General features: G+C 40.6%; 1 protein-coding gene across 8 annotated transcripts in view; it reads left to right on the plus strand.

Moving 5' to 3' along the window:
* LOC135219751 (uncharacterized) overlaps positions 1-12,500 on the plus strand; it is a 240,489-nt gene that overhangs the window by 131,167 nt on the left and 96,822 nt on the right. For 4 of the 8 annotated variants that reach the window (XM_064256791.1, XM_064256795.1, XM_064256792.1 and 1 more), the window contains one exon: positions 5,840-5,895. The exons of the other annotated variants lie outside the window; for them this stretch is intronic. The gene's annotated coding sequence lies outside the window, so the exon portion shown is untranslated. The remainder of the gene's footprint in view (positions 1-5,839; positions 5,896-12,500) is intronic. 8 annotated transcript variants of the gene reach the window in all.

Consider the following 12,500-nt stretch of genomic DNA (forward strand, 5'->3'; position numbering starts at 1 on the left):
TTCCCTGTCCCTTTCTTCCTCTTTACTCCCTGCGCGCGTTATTGTTATACTCTGTCGTGAAGTTGCCCTTTTATTTGTTATCATTTCCATTAGTCATCTTAAATCTCATCATTTTATTTTGAAGCTTCTTTTCATTTTAATCTTTTTCTTTCTTATCGATCTTCCATCCTTTTGATGTTCTTGTAACTCCGATATCTGAAACCCTTCCGTCAATGACCGTCAACCCTCCTCCGTCCCATTGCTCTTCTATTCTAACTTTATTTACCTTCAGTAGTTTAATTACTGTGTATTTACATAAACTTTCTGCTGCTTATTCCTAAGGAGAGCCATTTTTTTTGCTACGAATTTTAATCCTTTCCCCCCCTCCCACAGCGGTAAGGAGCCCTACGACCTTCATAGAACAAAATTCCTCCAAATATTCACATCAATAGCAAGTGGTTCCACCCCTCAGTTTTCATTTATACTGATCCTCGGTGTCTGTCAAATACTCACTCATTAGGAATTCCACCTAACCCAGTGATATCCAGTGGGTGATGAACATCGTTTTCTTCCTTCACAATTCAGCATCACTGACCTCGTACATTGTGGTGCCAATATGACACATAGGCGAGTTAGTCTTGTGTATACATTCCCAGATTTTTGTTTTGAACGATCCCGTCATGAGTTCATTTTGGTTTTAGCCAATGGGACGTTTACTTGTTCATTTTACTCTCAGCCACGTTCTGGTACTTTCCCTTTCATTTGACTTTCATCTGTGCTCTGACCTTACTCTGTTCAGGTTTTTAGCCATGCTCTCGCGTTTGCCTATTCAGTGCTCTTAGCATTGCTATGACGTTGACAAATGAATTTGACTTTTAGCCAAACTTCAGCGTAAACGGGATCAGTTGACTTTCAGCAACACACTGACATTGAAGTAGTCGCAACTCAGCCACGCTCTGACGTTCAGACTCGTTTTGCTCTAAGTCGTACACAGATTTTAATGGATTCGTGTTACTTTCAACCACTATCTAACATTGACATTAATATTACTCTCAGCCACCCGCTGACGTTGACACGTTCATTTGAATTTGAGCTACACTTTCAGCCTTGCTCTGACAGTGACTTATGAAGTTGACTTTCAGCAACGTTCTGACCTTCACCATGTTCACTCCAGTCTCAGCCATGCTCTGATTTTGACCTATTCTTTTGACCTCAGCCTCTCTCGGACGTCGACATGTTCATTTTCCCTTCATCCACGCTCTTGCCTAAGCCCGACTTCAAATAGATTCTCCCCTTTTACTTATTATTCCCCTGTTCATTTCGACTTTTATCCGCACGTCATCTTGTCTTTTTCTTTGCATTCATGCACATTAGAAGCTCTTTTTGTCATTTACTCTTTCCTTTGCGTAAATTCCCTTTTCGTATATATGTCTCGGCTTTCAGTGTCTGATTTAAACCAAAGCTGCATTTTCTTGTGAAAGTTCCCTTCTTTTCCTTCTACCCCTTTCCCGGGTCTTCTTCTCCTCTGTGATTCTCTTGTTATTCCTTTGCTCTGATTTCTGTCATTGTACCCTCCCTACCTCCCCCTTCTGTCGATAACCCCGTATTTCGTATTATACTTTTTTTAACTACTGAGACTTTAAGAAAGTTCTCGTATTAAGTATTAATCCCCTCGATTGTCTCTTGTTCTCCCCTTTAGTATCTCATCTTAATTTTCTTTTTCGGATTAATCTCGTTGATATTCAATGATCTTGTCTGAAACTTTCTTATGTTTCTGTTATTTTAATCCTTTCTGAATACGCCTCCAGTATTTCTTGTCAGTGCTATTTCGTATTTGATGTGAATCTCCTTTGTTTTCCTTCCATGCATCATCATCGACTTTTTAATCGTCCTGCAATATCTCTTGGGAAGCTCCCTGATCTGATGACAGTGACCTCACCACCCACGTGCTCTCTCTCTCTCTCTCTCTCTCTCTCTCTCTCTCTCTCTCTCTCTCTCTCTGTGTTATGGATTTATAGCCTTCTCCAGAATCCTGTTCTAATATCTCATGTCATCCTCCTGTGACGTTCCCACCTAATCTTCTTGATGTCCTCTATATTTACTTTAATCCCGTACATGAATCCTTAACATTCATTTTCCAGTCTATTCCCCAAACCCTTCATGGAAGATTCCGGAACAGAGGCTCCTCCTGACTCGGTCCCCTTTCCATCCTGCAACACCTTTTTACAGCCTTTTCCCTTCTTCTCCTCTGTGCATAATCTTTTGTCTTGTCTTTATCTTCCTTTCTTCTCTTATGCTGCCTCTTTGCCTCCTCACTCTCCTCCCTTGTGAAGGTTTATATATATATATATATATATATATATATATATATATATATATATATATATATATATATATATATATATATATCACGTCATCTTTTTCCTTTCAGCCAGAGAATACCTTGTTTCTTCGCCATTTTTCATTTTTGCTTCTAAATAATAATATGAAGAAAATTTATCAAGACGCTGCTTTACACGTCTTCGTTGTTTTATTACTCTCTCTCTCTCTCTCTCTCTCTCTCTCTCTCTCTCTCTCTCTCGTATGTTTTTGAATAGGAGTTAGAATGTCATTTGTGTGCACATATCAGTGCGAGAAAAGGCCATGCGCTTGCTTGCAATAAGCATAAAAGGGACTGCCATGCTCTTTTCGAGTTCCAAATGAAAGCTGCTCTCACTCACAAATTCAACATTGTAACTTATCTGTTGAATTTTCTTGTACTGTCTGTAAAGGGAAGGATGGTGATGGTGGGGGATGTTGTTGATTGGTTGGTTTTGGAGACGTTCATTCCGAGGAGAGAGAGAGAGAGAGAGAGAGAGAGAGAGAGAGAGAGTTAAACTGTAGAGATCGCGATGGGGTTACGACGCGGGCTAAGAGAGGAGGACCAAGGTCGCTTGGGGGCGAGCGATCGGAGGGGCACGTGAGTCTAAAGGGAGGGAGGTGCCGTTGCAAAGGCAACACCTGCACCAACGAACTCCAGGGAGGTGTTTTTTAGATCACAACCAATCAAAGGCCTTCATTATTCCAGTTTCCTGCTAAGCTCCTCCTACGGTCAATCTTTCAGCCAATTGGCTCTCAAGATACTCTCTACTGATTCCCCTCTCCTTCCTTCCCTTCCGTCCCCCTCCCCTCCCCTCCCCATCCCCTCCCCTCCCCTCCTCATTCTCCCCTCCAGTCCTTCTCCCTCTTTATCTGCTTTCAGCTTTCCTCTCCTCCCTCTTCTTCTTTTTACATCATTGGTTCAGGCTGTGGATGGGTACGTCGCATTTCCCGGAAAGTCTCGTGTATTTTTGCCTCTGTTTAGAAATGTGCGGATTCTCTCTCTCTCTCTCTCTCTCTCTCTCTCTCTCTCTCTCTCTCTCTCTCTCTCTCTCTCATTTATTTCGAATGAAGTTCAAATGCAATTAGCCACTCTTAACCCCGTCACGATTTTTTTCTTTACCTTCAGAGGATTGTATCACTTTATGGTATTGCCTTAGTTGTTTTGTTGTAGGATCTTTCCCAGTGGCTTCAAAGTTTGAGCTGGTCATTTATTGTTTACTGTCATTCTAGTGTGTCTGACTGGCTGAACTCCTCGTGCATGATATAAATGTTATAGTATTTGGGCATGATCTCTGAGTGTGTTATTTTTTAATGCGTGATATTTAATTATTGACTTATTTAAGGTGGTTGTAGGTTTGTAGCCGAGCAGCCCATGTCCCTGACGCATTGTGGCACTACTTATAGATTATCCCACGAATGATTGCACCTGTGATTAAGGCTTCACTGAGACTGTGACATCTAATAAGTTTTACAGAATCGTGTAGGGACTTCCATCATGTCAGGATTTCGGCGTCGTTGGTTGGCTGCATTTAAGATAATATCATCAAAGGCTTTTGGCAGTGTTTAAAAGGGGTTGCATCATTCTCTAAGACTTTTGACAGTATTTCAAAGGGATTGTGGCTCCATCTAAGACTTGCACAGCTTTAAGAGGACTGTGGAATAATTTAAGACTGCAAGCAACATTTAAGAAGGATTTCAACAAGGGGAATCGCGGATCGTCTAGGACTCTAAGGCTTCTGGCAGCTTCCAAGAAGGATTCTAGTAACATTTAAGGCTTCTGGCAGCTTCCAAGAGGGATTCTGGTAACATTTAAGGCTTCTGGCAGCTTCCAAGAGGGATTCTGGTAACATTTATGGCTTCTGGCAGCTTCCAAGAGGGATTCTGGTAACATTTAAGGCTTCTGGCAGCTTCCAAGAGGAATTCTGGTAACATTTAAGGCTTCTGGCAGCTTCCAAGAGGGATTCTGGTAACATTTAAGGCTTCTGGCAGCTTCCAAGAGGGATTCTGGTAACATTTAAGGTTTCTGGCAGCATTCAAGAAATATCACGACAGAGGCTATGGCTTTTGGCGGCATATAAGAAGGATTGTGGAATAATCCAACGCTTTCATCAGTATTTCTGAGGGACTGGCGTTATCTAAGGCTTTTGATAGCATATAAGAAGGACCTGGCTTCACCTAAGGCTATTGGCAACATATAAGATAGATTTAGGCAACTTGTGAGGCTTTTGGCAGCATTCAGGAGGGACTTTGGCATCACTTAAGGCTTGCCGAGAATTTTGAAGGAATTGTGACATCTTTGCCTCCAGGACCGTTTGTGGTAAGAACAGCATTCCAGAAGTCAACGTTCTTCAGTTTTATTTTATTGAGCTTTGTTAGGGACCGAGGCACTGGAAATCAGCCGTATAGAAGAAATGTGGAGCTTCCTTATTTGTTGTGTCGATTAACCTTTGTTTTACTTTTAGGAGCATAACAAGTACCTGGGTCCTTGAGGGTTTAGTTGTCTAGATGCCGAAGTCCTTGGAACTCTCATCATTTCATGGAACCTTCATTTCTGGGGAGCCTGATGTGTAACGTGAGATGTTTGCAATCTGTTGCGCCTCTTGCTTCTTTATGCGTCCGGTCTTTCCCACTTGAGTGAAATCCATTTTCTGTTTGAGGGAGAAGCGCAGCAACTGGAAATGCTTGGCAGGCCAAGTTGTCATGAAAAACTGGTTATTGATGTTGCCAAAATGACGCGCTTTATGCAGGAAACATGCATATTTACCTGACAATATGCACAAATATGTATTTTTATAACGAAAGAGGTTCATGGTCCTGAAACTTTACTATCCTGTGCCTTAGCCTGTGCGATAATTGGGGAGAGGACGGTTAAAGGTGTACATCATCTTAAAAATATTTGTTAAAGTGGTGAGTATATCGTCGTGATGTGCAAGTCGCATCATTGCAATACTATATTGAAGTCTGTGGTATCCATCAAGTATTTTCTAATTTTACTGTTTAGGAACATCTGGCAGTCGTACCAATCATTTGGGGAAGCTTCTATGGATTGGAACTTGGTATTTTATTTTATATCTTTATTGGGTGGAATGATGCCGTTTTCTTATTATTTGCTTGGTAAATGAAATGAAATAGTGCCTCTATTACAATTGGCCATTTTTTCAATCCTCTTTATTTGTGCACTTGTTAATTAACAGGATGTTTGAAAGAAAGTCATAAGTTCGAGAAGATTATATCGAAAGGTAGGTTGGTTATAGCTCTAAGGAAAAAATAGGCAACACTATATTAAAACTATATTTTAACCTACATTTAAGACTAATTCATGTCTAGATGATCACGCGATTATTATATATATATATATATAATATATATATATATATATCTATATATATATATATATATATATATATATATATATTATATATATATATGTATGTATGTATTGTGTATGAAATTTAGTATCAACTGCCTGAAACACTAATTTTCCTCTTTCTTTTTGCAGGTAATGAATGAGTTGTGGGAAGAGTCTCTCTCTCTCGTCAGGATTCGTGAGTTGAGGTTTGTCTTCCACGTTTATTATTCTTGTTAATATTGTGGAGAATCAGGCTAAATTTACAAATAGTCGCAGGGGTATATTTGACTATGTATGAACGCATTAACAGAATACATATGGCTACTTTTCAGATTGTTTATAAAAATTGTGTTGAATGGAAAGTCAGGTGATAAAGTAATTTTTAAATGAAGAAAATCTAATTGAGTAGTTAAGGTTTGTATTGGGGTGACCCTGAGGGAGAACTAGAGCTCTGTATTATCGAGGACTAGCCACAACTCAGTCGACCCCAAATCATTCAAGTATTATACGTCTATTCCTCTTCTGGGCTCCTCTGAAGAGGGACTCTGAGGTCGTTCTCATATCATTTCATTGTTCCTCATTCGTCAGCCTCTTTAGTACGTACTTGTGTCATTAATTAGTGTTGATGATATAGAATGTAGTCTTATATTCTTGTCTTCGCACTGGGAACTTGATCCGTGATTTTGAACTCATACCTATATCTGTTTTTATTGTCCGTATTCTGAACACTAATGATGACATACACAGCTCACAGTTCAAGATGCTTTTTGGAATCATTTGCTTAGTTTTTAATCATTTTTGATCTTATGAATTCACGCAACCGCCATCTAAGTAAAGGTTGCTGAAGTGCAGATAAACACCACCATAATCTAAAGTTTATTTGAGAGTTTAGGTTTCAAAGTTTGAAATATATAGCCTCAGGAATGAGGTGAACCCTGTGATTTTTCTTTTTAACTTTATGAATGATTGAAAATTTCTCAGAAAATTGTACGACAAACTCCGTCTCGAATCCTATTCCATTTAAATGTATTATAATGAGTCGATGGCAAACATCATTAGCTCTCCGATGACAACGTTGAAAACTCTACGGATCCCACACATCACGTTTTCATATCGGCCATCTGGCATCGGATGAAAAACGAGATTCAAGAAGACTTCATTTCCCTCTTCCCAGTATCCTCGGAGCACCTCTCGCTTGCCAGGCGAATGCTTTCGAGTGATTCTGTCATGATTGCTGGGTTGGTGAACTTGTGAGTTTTATAGACTGTTTAATGTCATAGTTTCTTAGGGAGAAAAATAGTTATTGGAATGAATGTCAACCACCGCTAGCAATATACAGTTGGAAACTCTCTCTCTCTCTCTCTCTCTCTCTCTCTCTCTCTCTCTCTCTCTCTCTCTCTCTCTCTCGCACATGAACACACACAACTCATAATCACTGGTAATTACCCGTCATTTGAACATTAGTTTTATTATCGATCTACCTTAGTAATTCGTGTAAGAAGCGGCCCTAAAGAATGTTTTATGATTGTCATTGTCTTACAAAACGTTGTGCATCTTGAGTATGTCACTGAGCTTATGCCTTCTTCTCAAATACCAAGCATTTTACTCAGGTGCGCAACTTGTGGTGTTACCAGGACTGTTTTCATTCATGAACTTTGAACTTTGGATAGAATATTCCGAAAAGGACAATTTATCCCTTGCACTTCATGTAAGGATTGCCTGGTCTTAAGGGATGAAGTCGCCCTGGAAGAGTGTAACCAAATTTATGAAGCTGTAGAAATGAAGGCAAATGGGGCTGCGTTCAGCTCGTATTGTTTCAGTGGTCTCTGGGACGTGCCCTTCGTCTGCTTTTTTCATATAGATTTTGACTTATTTTGTAGCCATCCTTTGATCTCTTGCACTTTAAAATTATAAGTATTGAACTCGCCCCATGTGAGTGCGGTGGTTCTGGGTATTTGAAGTAGTTTAGGTTGCTTAAATGGATCATTGTTGCATCAGACTACTTAGGTTCTGACTCTAAACTCTGATGGAAAGTTGACAAGTTTGATCAACTATTTCATTTCTTGCCATTTTATTTCCTGCATCATTTATCCCACCCTCTCGAATATGTGGATTTTCCATAACACACGATGTCCGTCCGCACTCTCTTCTTACAGGACTAGATTTGTCTTGGACAATCGTCCCGTCTCGATCTCTTTGCCATGAAAGGTAAGATATTTGGAAGACCGCGTGTGATGTTCACAGCCCTTGGAGAGAAGACGGTCACTTCATCTGGAAGGTTCTGACACCTTTCTCTTCATTATTCAGTGGGACAGACGATACAATTCTCTTAAAGTCTCTCGGGGGGGGGGGGGGGGGGGGGGGGGGGGGGGGGGGGGGGGGGGGGGGGGGGGGGGGGGATCACCTGCCCTGTCCATGTTGAGGATATCCCGCTAAAATACTGGGAAGTGATTCTCCAGAAGTGTGTTTTTATGAAATATAAAGTCACCAGGAAAACATTCCTTCCCAACTTTGCATGTTTTGATCAGAATTCTCGTGTGTGTGTGACCACAGTAAAGAATAGGATCACGGAATAGTTTTGTCTTTTACGGGACGTTTGCAATTAGCTCCCAGCTCTGCATGAAACGTTTTCCTCAATCTTATCACAGCGTAGTTCACAAGGGCCGCATAAGTAACTCGGTGTCATTTCTATGTAAAGTAGACTGCCACAGTCAAGACTTGGCTCACGGGAAAATATTAATATGAAAGAAATGCGTCAGGGGCGCTTTCTTTCTTTCTCTCTCTCGACTTGAAGTAGGATTTCTTCTTGATATTGTTAAACGGGCGGAGAATACCCGAATGGTGATTCAGGTCACATGAATAAAAGATAGTTTACATTTATTTGTAGAAGTCTACAGTTCAATTGTGCACATGCAAGCAGGAAAAGTAACTTTTCATGTTTCCTTAGAATTTGAAAAGTGTCGTCGCAGAGAGTTGTCGGCTTCATATCTGAAGAGTCAAGAAATGAAATGATACCGACGCCGTCATTTCCTGTACTGCCATTATTGGACAGTTTAGTTTATGGTATCATCTTTGTTGTTGTTGTTGTTGTTGTTGGCGACGGCCAGATCTTCACTTATTATTATTATCATGGAAAATTTTCCCTTATTTCAACAGAACTTAGTAGACTCAGGGCTTCTTCGTTTATCTGTTGCTACTGCCACTGACTGTTTTGCACAATCGGCAAGAAATCGTCCAATCATTTAGGTATGAGGGAGATGTCTATTTCATTTTGCTTCATAGCTTTGAGTATCATTAGCTAGAAAGAGCTGTTTTTATTGTAAATTTTAAGAGGAAAAAATGATGAAAAAATGTGACAAGGTTTTGGGTCGGTGGGATTGCTCCGTTTCAAGCTCAATCGCTCCTTAAACAGTCATTGTTTATCGTTTCGTCCTCTTCCCCCTCCTGCTTTCTGGTCCTTGTGCTTTCATCCTCCTGTACAGGGTCTTATCAGCGCCTTTTTGTTTAGACTTCCTCGCCGAGAACTGAGTGCTGGCAATAATTCTTTAGGGACCTTTTTATGCCTGTGATGAGTTACTGGTCAAGGCGTTATGCACTGCAGATCCAAAAGGTACTCAAAGTGGCAACAAACATACATGATCAGTCTCTTGCAGGCAGCTGTGTGTCATGATAAGGCCCGAACACCAACAGATCAAGAGTGGGGTTTCACTTTGATGCTTTCGAATTCGCTACCGAATGAATGGAAGGTGACCGAAATATTTGGACGAGCTTCAGTTACCTCTACTGTCAGACATGCTAATTCATTGGGGTCGTTGCTGTCTTAGATCGTGAGCTGAACGTGCTTCTGTTTATTCCATTATCTTGTATTTGATAATTATGCAGACATTTACTTCCCCTCCCGTGTTTATTTATTTTTTTTTTTTTCATATAGACGTTTTATTTTGTGACAAATTAGCAGATGATGACTACTAGTCTTCGTATTTCCTTCTTTGGAGAAACAAATCCACAGTTATGTAAATGTATGTATATTTAAATTTACAAACAGCAAGGATAGCTTTCGGGAATCTGTTCGGTTCTCGAAAGCTATCCTTGCTGTTTTTAAATTTAGATATACGTACATTTACATAACTGTGGATTTGTTTCTCCATTTGAAGACGCGTGTTACTTTGAGGATTTTTTTAATTTCCTTCTTTCTCGGGTCTTCTCCTCCTCTTTCCACATGTGGAAGACTGCGCTGTAAGTTCAAGGTCACACTAAATGATAGAATAGTGTTGATGACAATAATATATTTGGTATTATCGTCACTGCTATTGGTGTCATGGTCTTTGAGACGTCTTTCGTGCCTGATTCCTCGATGTTCCTTGCGCTCTTTTTTTCCTATTTATAAACCTCTAGGTTTGTTTACCTGTAGGCTTGTTTACCCAAGTGTTTAAGAATTTTGTAAATATTTATAAACATTATTGCAGTCATGTTTACCATGCAAATGCCATCTTTGAAGGTTTACTTATACTGCATTTGGTGCCTTTTCATTTTATATATTTTGGATGGGCCTAACATCACTGAATATAATTTTTAGTATCACGAGTACATTGATGCAGAGAGTAATCCGAGTCATATATGATACATAAATCTCTCTCTCTCTCGTAGTGCTAATGGTGGCACTTTCGTCCAGAGCCGTGATCACTCGGGGGACAATGAAGGACCAATATAGTAATTGTGCCTTTAAAATAAACACTAATGCCTTAAGAATGAGTCCTAATTCTGTTGACCTAGCAGTGAGTGACGTATCTGGCCGCAGATTCGTGTGGGGATAAGAGGTAGTAAATTGCAGACAGACTGATCTCCGTCACTTCAAGGAATTTGCATCACATCCTATTATAGTAGAGGGGATGGCCTCGAAGAGGTCGTCCTTATCCCCGAGCGGAGTGACGCCATTCGTCAGGCTCCTCATGAAACGCCTTTGCCAAGCGTCCCTGTCGTTGGGGTCGTCTGTCTCCTGCCCTGCTCAGTGGCGCTCTTGAGGCCTCGTTTCAGCCGATAGCTTCTCTCGGCCTCTGGTTCCCTTCAGATTTCCTGCTGCGTTTTCCCTTCGGTCCTCCTCCTCGTGATTGTGTCCCGCAGGATGTTGCCTTCACTCACCTTCTGCCATGATTCCAGTTCTTCTCATTTTGACTTGGATCCTTTGCGCATTTGACAATTTCCCCAACCCGACCCCAGCCCCATTTTATTTATTTTTTTTTTTATTTCTTGCCCTTTTTTATTAGCTCTTATCCTAAGTTTCATTTTACAGGTGATTTCACAGAAATTCTTTTTGTAAAGTTATGAAATATATTTGTAAAAACTACTTTAGCAGCAAAGTTTAATTCTCTGTACCATATATATATATATATATATATATATATATATATATATATATATATATATATATATATATAGTGTGTGTGTGTGTGTGTGTGTGTGTGTGTGTGTGTGTGTTTGCGTGTGTGTGTGTAAATGCAAATGCCACGAAGGAAAACAGTGAAACAACGGTGTGGTTGTTAGGCCTTTCGACACATCGGTCCTTCACTAGTAGATCTGCTAGTAAAGGACCGATGTGTGGAAAGGCCTGGCAATCACTGTTGTTTCACTTCTTTCCTTCGCGACATTTGCCTATATAGTATATACATTCATCACGTTCCATATCTTCGTGATTCAGTTATACACACATACATACATACACAGTATTTGAGTTTTTATCATATCACCTAGAAATTTTTATATTGAGAAACGTAAAGCTACAAATGTCGTTTCATATCCAAGTCGCTCTACCTCGGAAATGATACCGAAGGCGAATGATAATTGAGAAGTGGTTCCCCACTCGGGAGATTCGCTCCCCCGACGCGACAGCCTCCGGCTTCAGTGAGCAGTACTATGCCATTAGGCTGTCGAGTTGACGTTGTATTTGTTATTTAAGAAGAGTTGAAAGTGGGAGAAATATGGGGACGGGAAGAAGTGGTGCAACGGTTAGTGCAGGAGAATGAATGGATCGATCGAATATTATGTGATGGTTGAACCATGTGGAAAAGGTTTTTGGGGTAAAGGTTGCTGAGCTGTTCCCCAGTTTTCATCCTTTTGCTTCTTTTATGCTTTTCTCATTGCTTTTCTAAATTCTGCTCTGAATCGAGTCATCATGACATCATCACCTCAGTACTCAACACCTGGTCTTCCTTTGACTCTTTACTGACACAACCTTTTCTTTTACTTGCTATTTCTTTTTTACAAATAGACGTGTATGTATCTGCAGATGCACGCACTCAAGCAGTAAGCGGTACCTGCTCATAAGGGGGGGGGGGGGGGGGGGGAGTGGTCTCAAGGGAAATAAGCCGCCAGGTACTGCCACCTTATCCTATCTATCAGCTTCTGAATCAAGCGTGCCATTCTTCTTGTGCGTAAGACTTCCATGGCTTTGGCTGTTTCATAGAGTACACAGAAAATGCATCAGGCTTATGTCTACACACCAGTCACTTCCTCTTTCCAGTATTTCGTAATTAATCATTTTTCGTAAACCAATCGATATTCGTTTTTCTCATCACGTGATCAAACTCATTCTGACATATTTCACATTGATTTTACACTGACCGTTTGGCCACGCGCTTCAACCTTCTTACTCCTTGTTTACCAGCAACTAATTCGTCTCAAGAGCAGTTGCTTTCTTTCGGTCCCTTTCATGAAGTGAGGCTCACATCCAGAGGTGAGAGTAGACTCGCCAGTCGTTTGTTATTGTTTTAGATTTAGCTGGCCTTATGCCAGCACGGGCTCTTTCTCGCAGAGC

The sequence above is a fragment of the Macrobrachium nipponense genome, chromosome 1, assembly GCF_015104395.2.
Source record: "Macrobrachium nipponense isolate FS-2020 chromosome 1, ASM1510439v2, whole genome shotgun sequence".
Classification (NCBI taxonomy): Eukaryota; Metazoa; Arthropoda; class Malacostraca; order Decapoda; family Palaemonidae; genus Macrobrachium; species Macrobrachium nipponense.